The sequence below is a fragment of the Tursiops truncatus genome, chromosome 7 (genome assembly GCF_011762595.2).
Source record: "Tursiops truncatus isolate mTurTru1 chromosome 7, mTurTru1.mat.Y, whole genome shotgun sequence".
Taxonomy (NCBI): Eukaryota; Metazoa; Chordata; class Mammalia; order Artiodactyla; family Delphinidae; genus Tursiops; species Tursiops truncatus.
In genome coordinates, this window is record NC_047040.1 from 73218332 (window position 1) to 73231284 (window position 12953).

The following is a 12953-nucleotide window of genomic DNA, read 5'->3' on the forward strand; positions in this document are numbered from 1 at the left end:
AACCAGTAATCAGAACCAGGACTGCCTCCCTCCAGACCTAGCAGTTTTTTCTTCTAAACTCTGAACTTTTTCCTTTTCAAAGTAGTGAAACATCTTATCCTGTCCCTGTCTTTCTATTGTTTCCATCCTCCCCCATCCTGCCATCTCCAAGAATTTTTGTCCAATTATACTAGCCAATATAGATGTATATCTCTCCTTTTTAAACTCAAATGGTAGCATATGATCCAATTTCCTGAAGTTTGCTCCCCCCCACCCCAGTTATCACTATATTGAGGAGCTCAGTTCATAGCAATACATCAAGAATTTCCTTATTATTTTTAAAGCTTCATAGTGGCTTATTATAAGTATGTATCATAATTTAGGGACTCACTATCCTATTGATAGATATTTAGGTGGTTTTCAACCTTGCATTTTTACATATAGCACTGCAACAAAAACCTTTCACATACATCACTTCACAGTTGGGTGAGGATGTGTGCAGGAAATAGTCCTAGAATGGAATTGCAGGGTCAAAGGGTGTGGGCATTTGTAATTTTGCAATACAATGTCAAATTGCCCTTCACAGACCTTGTACCAACTTCCAATTTGACCATAATGCATGAGGGTAAGTAATAGTATTCTTGATAATTTCACGTTCTTTTTCTACTCCCACATTATGTAAGTTTCATCTTCTGTAAAATGTCTCAAATTATTTCAGTAAAAAGAAAAACATAAGGCTTACACTTGGTTTCTGCTCCCTGGTCACATACACACATATACAGAATTTTTCCTGTTGCACGTTTTCACCTACTGTGCTTAGAGCTCCCCCTAACTTCCAAAGGAAGCTCAGAGGTTACACGGTTTAAGGAGTGACTCTCAGCAAGTTAGTCCTGGTGGACCACCCAACTTACCACTAAGCCTTTCCGGGAGTTTCCAGTAACATCTTCTTCCTCCCTATATCCCCAACCATCCCTCCTCTCAGTCCACTGTCAGGCACGCGCACCACAAAGCCCCCTGACTCCAGCCTTCCTAGTGGACCAATTCCGTCTGTGCTGCCATGCCACTCTATTTCTTCTTCACATTTCTTTGGGAGGTTAATGGCTGTGGAAATCTAAAACAGCCCCTCTTCAGGAAGTGGTAAAGTCTCTTGGAATAATAGAAACCAGCCTTGAAAGAGCTCCTGAATTCATCAGCATTTTCAATTAATTAGAAACCTTAGAGAAGTAATGATATGCATAAAAATTCAAGATGGTAGAATGAGCAGTGACCAAAACCTGGTAAATTAATATGGATACTGTAACCTTTAAGTATGAACAATAAAAAAAAAAATCTAAAGGACAAGCAGAAGCACCTTCCTCCATCTCTCTTCTTCACAAATTCACATCCCTTGTCTTCCTTTAAATTATTTTTAGATATCAATTATGTGGCAAAGAAGAAGAACCAGAAGCAGAAGAGCCAGAACTGCTCCTCTTCTTAGTAATAAGGCTTTGTCTTCACAGGAACTCAAGTTCAGTTCAGAAACTTTCAAACGTGGCTTTAAAGGCTTTTGTGAGTCAACTGTTAGTGAATCACACAAAAGGGGCCTTTATTAATAAGCATATTCTGTTCATTATAAAGAAATGAAAGCCTCAGAATAATTTGCCAAATGTTTAAAGAGAAAACAAAAAACAATGTGGTAAACATATCAGGACTTGATGAGCTGTCTAGGTAATTGGTTGTTTCTATGCACCTGGTTCCAAAGACAATATTTAATGTGTAATCTGTTTCATTTTGCTTAGGGAAGTAAGTGTAACTCTACCCCCTGGATCACATCTGCATTAAAATTAGGGGAGGCAGTCTTGTTTCAGTGAGTGGAAATTTATGCACATGAGTTGTCTTTTACATGGAGACAGCAATTATACCCCTAGAAATGCAGTCTGTGGGAGAAAATGACATATTCAATGCTGGGGAACAAAAGCCTAATGCGAAGGGGACATTAACAAGGTTGGGAACCCCTTCCCAACAATTAACATGATCATTTACAAAATCTGCAATGTATAAAATTATTTTAAAAACATGTTTTTCAAAACAATGTGTTTTGCTCCTTCCTTCTCAAAAAAAAAAAAAAATGGAAGAAAGAAAAACAGATTCAGCAGCAGCCATGCAGAATCTATTCCACTGTAACACATATTTTTAAATTGCTTCAGATATATTTAAGGACTGAAATAAACAAACTCCAGTGAGTGGTAGGTGACCCCTGGTTTAACAGCCTTATAAGGACTGAGGGGAAAATGTGGCCAAGAATTTTTCGTTTTTATGTGAGGAAGCTGTGGTGTTTGAAAGTAACAATTCCTAATCAGAGTTCTTGAACTCAGGAAGATTGCATACAGCATATGCAAATAAAAGTCTTTATTAGCTAAAACTAGTTTTTAAAAAATGATTTGTTGGTTGACTTATTAAAAAGGACAAAGCTGGAGCCATTAAAATGGATTTAAGTTTTGGTTTCTTCACTCCATCTTCTCTGGAGACTGCAAGAAAGGGATGAGGGAAGATATGTTTTTGGCCCTCATTTCCCTTGTGTTCTCTCTACCTTCGTACTTCCTGGGAACATATGAACTACTAATGATCACATTTTATCTCATGTACTAATTGTATCACCAGTAGAAAATTACAAGCCCTGCTTAACTAAAATAGGTTTTTGTAAATCAATTTGTTTTTGAGGTTTTCTGAGTTTTTAATGCTTGATCTTAATTTTTGGTGCATTTTTGTTTGACTAGTTTTGCTTCAAATTCAAAGCACTAGTACTTTTTATTAATCTGCTATGAGTTTTTATTTTATTTTGATTTTTGATAACTTAAGTCTTTCAATTAGTTTTGGTATATTTTCAGAAAGTAACATTTATAGAGCAACTTCAATGGGCCAGGCATTGGGGAAATGCGAGCTGCAAATTCTAAATCCTGACTAACTTTTAGAAAATAGTAGGAATTTTAAATGTGAATAAACATAGAAGAAATAAAGTTTGAAATGTTTCTAATATTTTCTGAACCACTAGAACACTGAAATCATAGATACTGTAAAACAGCGTGACAACATGATATATGGGAAAGGGCATGGTAGAATGGGGTTAGGAGCTCTGAATCTACTGTATATTGATTAACTACCTCTTTGGGGGGAATTCACTCAAGTTCTTTAAGCCTCTATTTCCTCTACAGTTAAAAAGTTAAAATGGAGGTGGAGCCCATTGACCTGGTCTCCTCAACAGATCAATGGCATCAGCATCACCACCGCCACCACCACCAAGAACAAAAATGGGTGGGGTTGGGGTAGGGAGGGAGGACTAAATATTCTCAAAATTAAAAGAGACTTAATAAAAGGCCAAACAACTACATGATACAAGCAGGTATTGTCTGGGTCCTGATCTGATGAAAGACCTTTCTGAGAAAATCTAGGCAATTAGAATCTGAACTGGGGATGTACCAAGTAATCATTAATTTTGTTAGGTATGTTAGTGGCATTACGGTTGGGTAAGAAAATGTCCATATGTTTTAGAGATGCTTGCTGAAATCTGTAGGAATGGAATGACATGACGGCTGAAGTTTACTTCTAAATAAGACCCCATCCCCCCCCCCCAAAAAAAGGGGGTGTGAAAGAGGGCATGGGAAATAGATGAATCAAGTCTGGCCTAATCTTGATCATTGTTCGACCTGGTGATAGGTATATGGGGCTCATTATTCTATTTTTTTCTTTTATGTTTATCTTTGAAAGTTTTCATTAAAAAGTAACCATAACATCATGAAATCCTCAAAAAAAAAACAGGAAAAGAACAAGAAAAGTGGAGTTGTACTAAATTTTTCTAAATTCTTTTCAAAATAGAAAACCCCATCATTCTATTTCAAAGTCTGAACAATGATCACTGTAAAAATATAAAGCAATTTTTGTTTTGATTTTCAAAATCAAATAGTATCTAATTAAGGCTGTGTTCTGATTATTACGTTTCACTGACACCTAATACACAATTAACTGAAAATCAAGTAGAAGCAGACAATTCACAGTAGAAGAACTTCTGATGAACGTTTGATTTGTCAACAAATCTTTGCTTGATTTGTCAACAGGGTACCCCGACCTTTAGCAGCAGTAGAGTAAGCTTTTCTAAATTGAAAGCTCATCTCAGCTCTTTGAGAGGTTGCATGGAATGGCCTTTGCTGTGTGTTCACTCAGATCAATAAATTGCCTTTTTCCTCTCTCTTCACCAAATGGGTTACGTACGTGGCCATTTTCTATCCAGGAATAATCGCTGTCATCCATACTTTTTCCTTGCTGTTTGTGTATTTCTTTTCTCTTCCAAGGTCCTGAAGAGATTCAAATGTTTTCACATCCCACATGTTGAAACTCCAGTTTCTTAGCTGTGATCAGTATAACATCTTTAGCTGCTAAAGAATGATACGTTTGCTTTCTTCATTCCACACTGGATCTCTGTGTTAGAAACTGGAGGATTTGGGAACCTTTTGTATTCTGTGGTGAAGCACTGGGAGGAACTGAGTCAGAGTTAATCTTCAGGCTGTTAATGAACACAACATTGTGAATTAACTCTACTACAGTAAAAGAAAGTTAATATCACACACACACAAATTCAGACTGTTCATTGGCTTTAAAACTCATGTTTGTCAAAAAGAAAAATGGAGTGCGACTTGAGTGCATTTTATATATCCTAGTATATGTGGCCCAGTGTTGATGTTACCTTTTACAGGGGTGGGCTGAACACAAGTTACCTGACAACTTAGGAAAATCAAAGCTTATTAAAACAGTTTTTTATATTATTGGTAGTAAATACAGTATGATTTTGGGAGCTTTAGAATGAAATTGTTGAACTGTTTTATCAAACTGCAAGGAACTTCAAAGAAGTTAGCAATTTCTTAAGTAAAATAGGAAAGAGTCCCCGTAAAGAAAGGCAGCCAGTCCCATTGCAAAAATGTGAGAAATAATAAGTGGAAACCAAGTCAATCTTTAAAAGTTGTTGATAGATTGGAATTTCTACCTGGTCGATGCTCAGCAGGAGAGAAAAATAGAAAGCTCTTTATACTCTTATCAATAAAAATAACACTAACATTCCAATGGAATAATAGGTAAAGGGCATTAACTGAAAAGAAAATTAGAAAAATACAAACAGTTGATATATTTATGAGCAAGGTACAACCTCATTAGCAATCAAGAGGATGCAAATTAAAACATAGAAGTTTTTAAATTTCCAAATTGGCAAGGATAATAGAGGGTGTGGTGACAAAGACAGCAAAGGGTATGGTGAGATGGACAAGCCACTGGAAGCAGTTCAAATTACTTAGCAATTGGAAATATGATCTAGGTTTCTACTTTGAGGAACCTATCCTAAGGAAATGAGAAGCTGTAAAAGGTTGTGGTCTATCCATAGGCTTAAATCAGGCAAAAAAATCATACTCAGAGAATATCTAATGACTTGGGAAAATGCTAATAATATAACTAAGACAAGTAGGAGAAAACTATGCTTATTTCCTTGTAATATATAAATATGCACAGAAAAGACCAAGAGAAAATTTCCCCAAATTTATATCTATTTATATCAGAAATAGTAAAATTAAGTGATTTTATCTCCTTTGAAATACTTTTCTCTATTTCCTCTGTATATTTTCATAGTGAATATTGCATTATTTTAATTTTCTTTCTAATAGATTTGTTTGTTTTTATTATAACAGTACCAATTACTTTAAAATTTTTAGGAAATACAACATAAGAATAAAAAGCGTAAATATGGTGAGCTAATGTGTACAGGGTATCTTTTGGAGGTAATGAAAATGTTTTAAAATTGATTGTAGTGATGGCTGTAAAACTCCGTGAATATACTAAAAACCATTGAATTGTACACTCAAATGGGTCAATTATACGGTATGTGACTTTAACCTCAATAAACTTGCTATAAAAACCAAAAAAGTATAAAGATCACCCACATTGCCAAGATTACCACTGACAGCATCTTATTCCATATCTTCCAAACTCATTTCTGTGCGTCACACATATCTGTTTAAAAATTAAAAATCAGATCATACCATGCATATCATTTAAAAAGCATTTTTAATTACAACATGTGTAACTTTCTAATCAGAAAGTATAAAGGGACCTAAAGGTGATTAGGACAGCCGAGAGTTCCGAATCCAGCCTTACCTTAAGGAGCTGTGAGACCTTGAGGAATCACATGACTTTTCAGCAATAAACTTTTTCCTTGTAAAAGACAGAGCTGGGACTAGATGAGATTTTGGTCCCTTCCAGTCTTAGACTTCTGTGAATCTATGCTTACTTGAAGGGGGGAACAATAATAGTAGTAAAACTTGTAATTACTTCGTTGTGATAGCAAAGACTATTTAACAATAGGGCCTAGTATTATTGATATGGTGATAAAGGAAGCAAAGGACAGAAGAGTGCACATGTATAGTTTCATACGTCTACAATGTTTCTGTAAGGAAGCATTAAGAGGGTGGGTGGCTGGGAAAATGGTGATTCTGGAATTTACTTTTTGTTATACAATATATCCTTTTGTATTTGCATAATTTGTATCTTTTTTTTTAAAACAAAATATATATATATATTTTTTTGGTACCGCGGGCCTCTCACTGTTGTGGCCTCTCCCGTTGCGGAGCACAGGCTCCGGACGCGCAGGCTCAGCGGCCATGGCTCACGGGCCCAGCCGCTCCGCGGCATGTGGGATCTTTCCGGACCGGGGCACGAATCCGTGTCCCCTGCATCGGCAGGCGGACTCTCAACCACTGCGCCACCAGGGAAGCCCTAAACAAAATAATTATTAGGGGAAAAATCTTGTTAACAAAGGAGTACAGATGTCTTGGGTGTAATGATAAATGACATCGAGCAAATTGTCACTCACTCCTTTGCTTAAACCCCTTTAATCACTTCCCTGGCTCTGTTCTTGTGAGACCTGCATGAATGGGCTGGGCCACCGCAGTCTTCTCTGGTCACTTCACCATATGCTCCTTTCACTCCAGTCCCACTGGCCTTCTGTTAGTTCCTAGAGAATCTTAAGCTCTTCGTCCCCCAAAATGTCAAACACAGCATCAACAATTGCAGATAATAAGCTTCTTAGTAATTCTAACTTGAGTCGTGGAATTTTGAAACTAAGAGACCTCTGAAATGCAACTCACCCCTCACTTTCCACCTGAGGAGAAGCTAGGCTGAAGCTAGGCTCTGCAATCTGAAGTTACCTGCCTAAGGTCACATAGCTAGTCCTCCGCTATATGTAATTAACCTTACTTAGCAGCTGATCTCTGGAGTTTCATTAAACAAAAGTAGGTTAATAAAGAGGAAGCCTTTGGATTTTAGATATTGGTAGAGTAGGGCTACACTAGGACTTGGAAAATTAATTTGATTTCTTATCCATGAAAATGTCTTCATGATGCCAGTGTTCGGAGGGACCAGTCAGGCAAACGAATGTTCCTTAAAAACAAAAAGCCACTGTAAGGCTGGATTCTACCAAGAACTACACAGTTATATTCAAAATATATTTGTTTAATTTGAGGAAGGAATTAATTTGGTTGTCCTGAGGGCATTCACCAACAGGGAGTAGCTTTTAAAAATCCACATCTCTACAATGTAGCAAAATTAACCATAGTTAAGCGAATTAGAGACTCAAGCAGCTTCAGAATGTGTGCAAGACCGAGGACAGGGCTGATGGGCATCTAGCCCTCAAGGTTGCAAGGAAATGAGTCACAAAGAGACCGAGATGCAGGCAAAGAATGAGACAAGGCTCTGAGGCCTCTGGGAAATTTTCTTCTGAAAGATATGGACCTACCAGCAGAGCACAAAAATGCCTAATTTGAATTCTATTCTCTAATTCCTAACTCCCGCTTCACACATATAAGTCCATATACATTCCTCACCAGTTAGGTTTGTTCCATGATCGTCAGACCCTTTAAAAATATATGCATTTCTATTTTTATAATGATTATTTCTGCTTATGAAAGTAATATAGAAAACTTACAACACACAGACATGTGTAAAGAAGAAAATACGTTAACCCTATCCATGATTCAAAGATAATTACCACACATCTGAAATAATTTCCTTCTAGTCTTTCATCTTTGTGTATATGTGAGTGTGAGGGATTCGTGTGTTTATAAGGGTCATGGAATTGGAATATTATCTTGGTATCCTATTTTTTCAACTTATGCTTTATTTTTGGCATTTCCAAAATTATTAGATGATGGTCATTCTTTTATATAAATCTTTGTGTGATTATTATTTTCATAGAATAAATTCCTGAAATGGGATTAAAGTATCAGGTTATAAATATTTTTAAGGTATTTGATACATATCATTTAATTATCTTCAAGAAACTGGTTTCCAGTTTACACTCTCCACAGCAACTGAATGTCCTTTAAAAGTCAATCTTACCAACAGATAAGATGCTCACTTGCTGGCAAATTGTGTAAAACATTTTATCTCAGTTTTGTTTGCACTACCCTTTTAATTTTTAGAGTAAACTTTTTCCTAATGTTCATATGTAAAATTTATTTTTCCTTGTCTGTTATGACGTCTACCCAACTTTCTATTAAAAGGTCCATTTTGTTGATTGGTAAGTTTTTTTTTAATATATTAAAGATTTTAACCCTTTTGAGTATATGTTGTAAGGAGCTTCACTCCTCGGCTCCCCCCACCCCGTTTTATCTGTTTGCTTGTTCCCTAAGACATTTTAAGGAAAAAAATTTACATAGTCAAGCCAACCAATCTTTTTTATTTCTTCCATAGCTTTTATTTAGAAAGTCCTTTCTGGGAATTCCCTGGCAATCCAGTGGTTAAGAATTGGCATTTTCACTGCTGTGGGCCTGGATTCGATTCCTGGTCTGGGATCCTGCAAGCCCTGTGGTGGAACCAAAAAAAAAAAAGTCCTTTCCTCATCCAAAGGTATCTACCTATATTTGCTTTGAGTTAATTTATAATTTAAAAAATATGTTTAACTCTTTATTCCTTCTGGAAATATTTTCAGGAATGGTGTGAGAAGATGCAATAACAGGATTTTATCCAAGTGCCTCAACATTGTTTAATGAATAATCTTTCCTTTCTGCAATGGTTTTTTAATGCCTCTTTTATCACGTGGTTGGCTCATAGCCGCACACTGGTTTGCATGTAACCCGCTGTGCCAGGAATCACTGGATGAACTTTCCCAAGTGGGAAGTGGCTGTAGCTCCCACAGTTCTTTGAATACGGTGGATGTCCAATAAAGTCTTGTATGAAATGAACAATTAACGAGTCATTCACACACCTGGGAAAGTTTAACTGGAAGATAAACAAGTGTCTGTCCTACCTGGTTAAATGTTTACCTTTTGAGGAAAAGGGTGCCAGTCCTGATAGGATTTTTAGTGACCCTTTCAGGTTATGATTTCCCTTCCACCTCTTACTGTTCTGATCCAGTCATTTCAATCTTTGGAACATAATATTGGTTTCTTATGGGCCTCAGTATTAGGCCTAAATTCTAGATCTCAGGGTCTTTTAATTCATCATTCGCCAGGAATAGTTATGATGCAGCTTGGTCAGTATTTCTCACACTTGAGTAATGTATGGACACCTTCAAAAGGAAAAAAATTCCATGGACCTTCAGTGATGCCTTAAATAATTTTTATAAAATTTCATTTAAATAAACTTCATGTTCTTTACAGGTACATAGCAAAAAAAGGGTAGTGGAATCATGGTTGCATGGTAAACATTTATATGATCCAGAATATGCATCATATTAATTACTTTAATATGGTATTGGGCTTCCCTGGTGGCGCAGTGGTTGAGAATCTGCCTGCTAATGCAGGGGACACGGGTTTGAGCCCTGGTCTGGGAAGATCCCACTTGCCGTGGAGCAACTAGGCCCGTGAGCCACAACTACTGAGCCTGCGCGTCTGGAGCCTGTGCTCCGCAACAGGAGAGGCCGCGACAGTGAGAGGCCCGCGCACCGCGATGAAGAGTGACCCCCGCTTGCCACAACTAGAGAAAGCCCTCGCACAGAAACGAAGACCCAACACAGTCAAAAATTTAAAAATAAATAAATTAATTAAAAGAAGGCTCAACATTTAAAAAAAAAATATGGTATTAATTCCTTTTAAAAATATTGTAACTGAAGCAAAAGAACAAATTTCACAGAGAACTTGGAGATCCCCTAAGAGTATGTGTCCTAGTTCCAGTCTAACAAAACAGAAATGGGAGAATTGCTTTACCATAAACCACATCCAGCCCTCAAACCGTGTGCTTTTTCTAAGCAGTTTGGATGCCTACCCAGCCTTCAACGCTCAACTTAAATGTGAATGACCACTCAGCTAGATGTAAACTAATCTCCATATGCCTGTAACCATTACACAACTTTACAACCAAAACTAAATATGAACAAAACTATAAAACCAATGCTTCAAATAACTATTTAATAAGACAGATGATATTGTCTTGCTGAACACAAATGTCTGCTCGCATGGTAAACATGGTACTGTTGCCTGCTGGGAGCAGGGATTTTTTTTGGTTCTACATGCCCAAATCAACCACTAATCTTTATTTTTCTTCCAGAAACATCTAGCAATTGAACTGCAGCACATCAATCCATCATGATTCTCATCAACACCAGCTCTCAAACATCCCACCAATATTCTTCTAAAGAATTTGCTTGTAAAAGTTGATATATATAACTAAGCTGAATTTTGCTTTATAGGTTTTAATAAGCCATGTTCCTTTATACGATTATGAAAGGAAAACACTCTGGGAGCCAAAAAGAAATGGCTTTGAGATGAGAGAAAATCACTCACTGTAGTTGCTTAGATATTTTAAATGAAATCATTTCTAAAAATTATAATTTATATTCTGTATCACAATCTGCAAAATTTTATGGAATAAATTTCCCTGATTTTATAGGAAAATATTGTACAGGACTCTTAGGTTGCTCAAGACTCTGTTTCCTAATAGTTTTTGAAAGCTGTTGACTTTTAGAAATGAACATGTTGATCTGGGTGTAAAGGAGGAGGATATGCAGAAAACAGAAGAGTTGCCAATTCACAATGCAGCCGGCAATTAATTAACAAGAGTCCTGCTCCTTGAAACATACGATGGAAGAGATCTGGGAATCTGAGAATAACAGAAGATGTATTTCCTCCAAGTTACTTTACTAGTGTGATTTTCCACCAGAGTTAAATCAGTGGGTTAGATGTTGGGGTAAGTCGTGGTTCTCAATGGGCAGTGATTTTGCTTCCTCCCACCTCCCTAGGCATTTGGCAATGTCTGGAGACATTTTTGGTTGTCATGACTGTGGAGGGAGTCCTATTTACATGTAATGGATAGAGGTCAAGGATGCTGCAAAACCTCTTACACTGCACAGGACAGCACCCCACAATAATTATCCAACCAAAGATGTCTATAGCACCAAGGTTGAGAAACCCTGGATTAAGGTATCCAAGCCAAAGGTCTGTATTTGGGCTGTATCCTTGGTGGGCCTTGTGTGAAGGGCTGTATCCTTGTGTATCCTCCTGTTTTATACACACACACACACACACACACACACACACACACACACACTCTATCAATTTATCTATGTTACAAGGCTGCAAGAAGTACTCAGAATCCTCCCAGAGAGTCTCCCGGAATACAACTTAGTTTACATGAGGGTTGAGTTAGAGGGTTCTGCATTGAGCCAGCCACACAATAAGACCACTGTGAAGTTACAGATAAAAGGAACAGTCAAAAGCTTAACAGGATTCATTAGTTCATTTATTGACTTACTCAGCAAACCTTCATTGAGTACTCACATGTGCTACTCTGCTAGGCATGAAGATACATGGTGGATACAACCAAACTTGGTTCCTGCCCTCCTGGAGCTTACAGCCTAGAGGATACTACAAAGCAGCTTACCAAGAAGAGGTCAGTAACATGAGAACGCTGTAAATGGACCCGACTGAGGAATATTCCACACAGCAGCTTGAGAAGCTCCCACATGTGTGTAATCTCATTTGAACCGCACAACAAACTTCATGAGACAGGCTATATTCCCTCTTAAAGAGGGTCAAAATGGACCCAAAGTCACACAGTTTGTAAGTGGCAGGGCTGACGCTTCAGCCAAGTGACACTGAGGTACATGCCACATTGTTCTACAGAGCCAGAATACATACAGGCACTCTTGCTGGACTGACCTGTAATTTCCTCTCCTGATTCCCACCAGTCATACAGGTACAAAGCCCTTCCCCTTATGGAAAAATGCCCCCAGCCTTCTACATCTTCTTGCTTGTATAGTACCTGGGGATTCTTTTCTAGGGGTTTCACGTATATTTGCCTTGTGTTTCTAATTAGATTGTAAACTCCTGACCTGCAGGGACCAGATCTTCCATTTTCTTTGCAGCCTTTTGCAGTACTGCAGACAGTCACCCTGTAAATGCCTGCTGCATGAATGAACCTGTAGAGATAAAAATACTTTATGGTATTCCCATTTATTAGCTTCACGCTTTTATTTGGCTTTGTGATAGAACTGTGCATTCTAAACTTCTAGAGGGCAGAGAAAATGGCTTGGTGCTTTCCTTACACTCAGCAGGCACCATGCAAAATTTGATCCTCACATGCCTTTTTGATGCTCTGGATAATATTAGCACACTGGTGTGTTTTGTGTATCTAAGGACCGAGGTTGTCAGCCTCCCTGTGGCGGGGAATGTCCCTTCCTATCCACTGTAAGCTCTCATGGCGCCTAGGACAGGGCCAGATTACCGCAGAACCCCCTCCCCCCGCCCCAAATGCATATTTTTATTACTAAGGAGGCGGACTGCAAAAATGGCAAGCTCTTGCATAACCCCAGACCTTACGAGGAAATGAGCCAAGTGGAAGGGGATCTGAAGACAGGTCAGAAGTGGCCTGGATGAGAATCCCGAGGCTTCTCTCCGAGAATCCAGCCTAAGTCTGTCAAGCTGGACTCCAGCCGCACGCCGCCCGAAGTCCCGGGCCCGGGAGGC

At 38.1% G+C, this 12953-nt stretch overlaps 1 long non-coding RNA gene across 1 annotated transcript; it reads right to left on the reverse strand.

The window, feature by feature from the left end:
- Positions 1-496: 496 nt before the first annotated feature.
- Positions 497-9728, reverse strand: LOC141279190 (uncharacterized). The gene is made up of 3 exons (XR_012333111.1): positions 6151-9728; positions 5937-6006; positions 497-4516 (listed from the first exon to the last, which is right to left on the reverse strand). It is a non-coding gene; the product is annotated as an uncharacterized lncRNA (long non-coding RNA).
- Positions 9729-12953: the final 3225 nt, after the last annotated feature.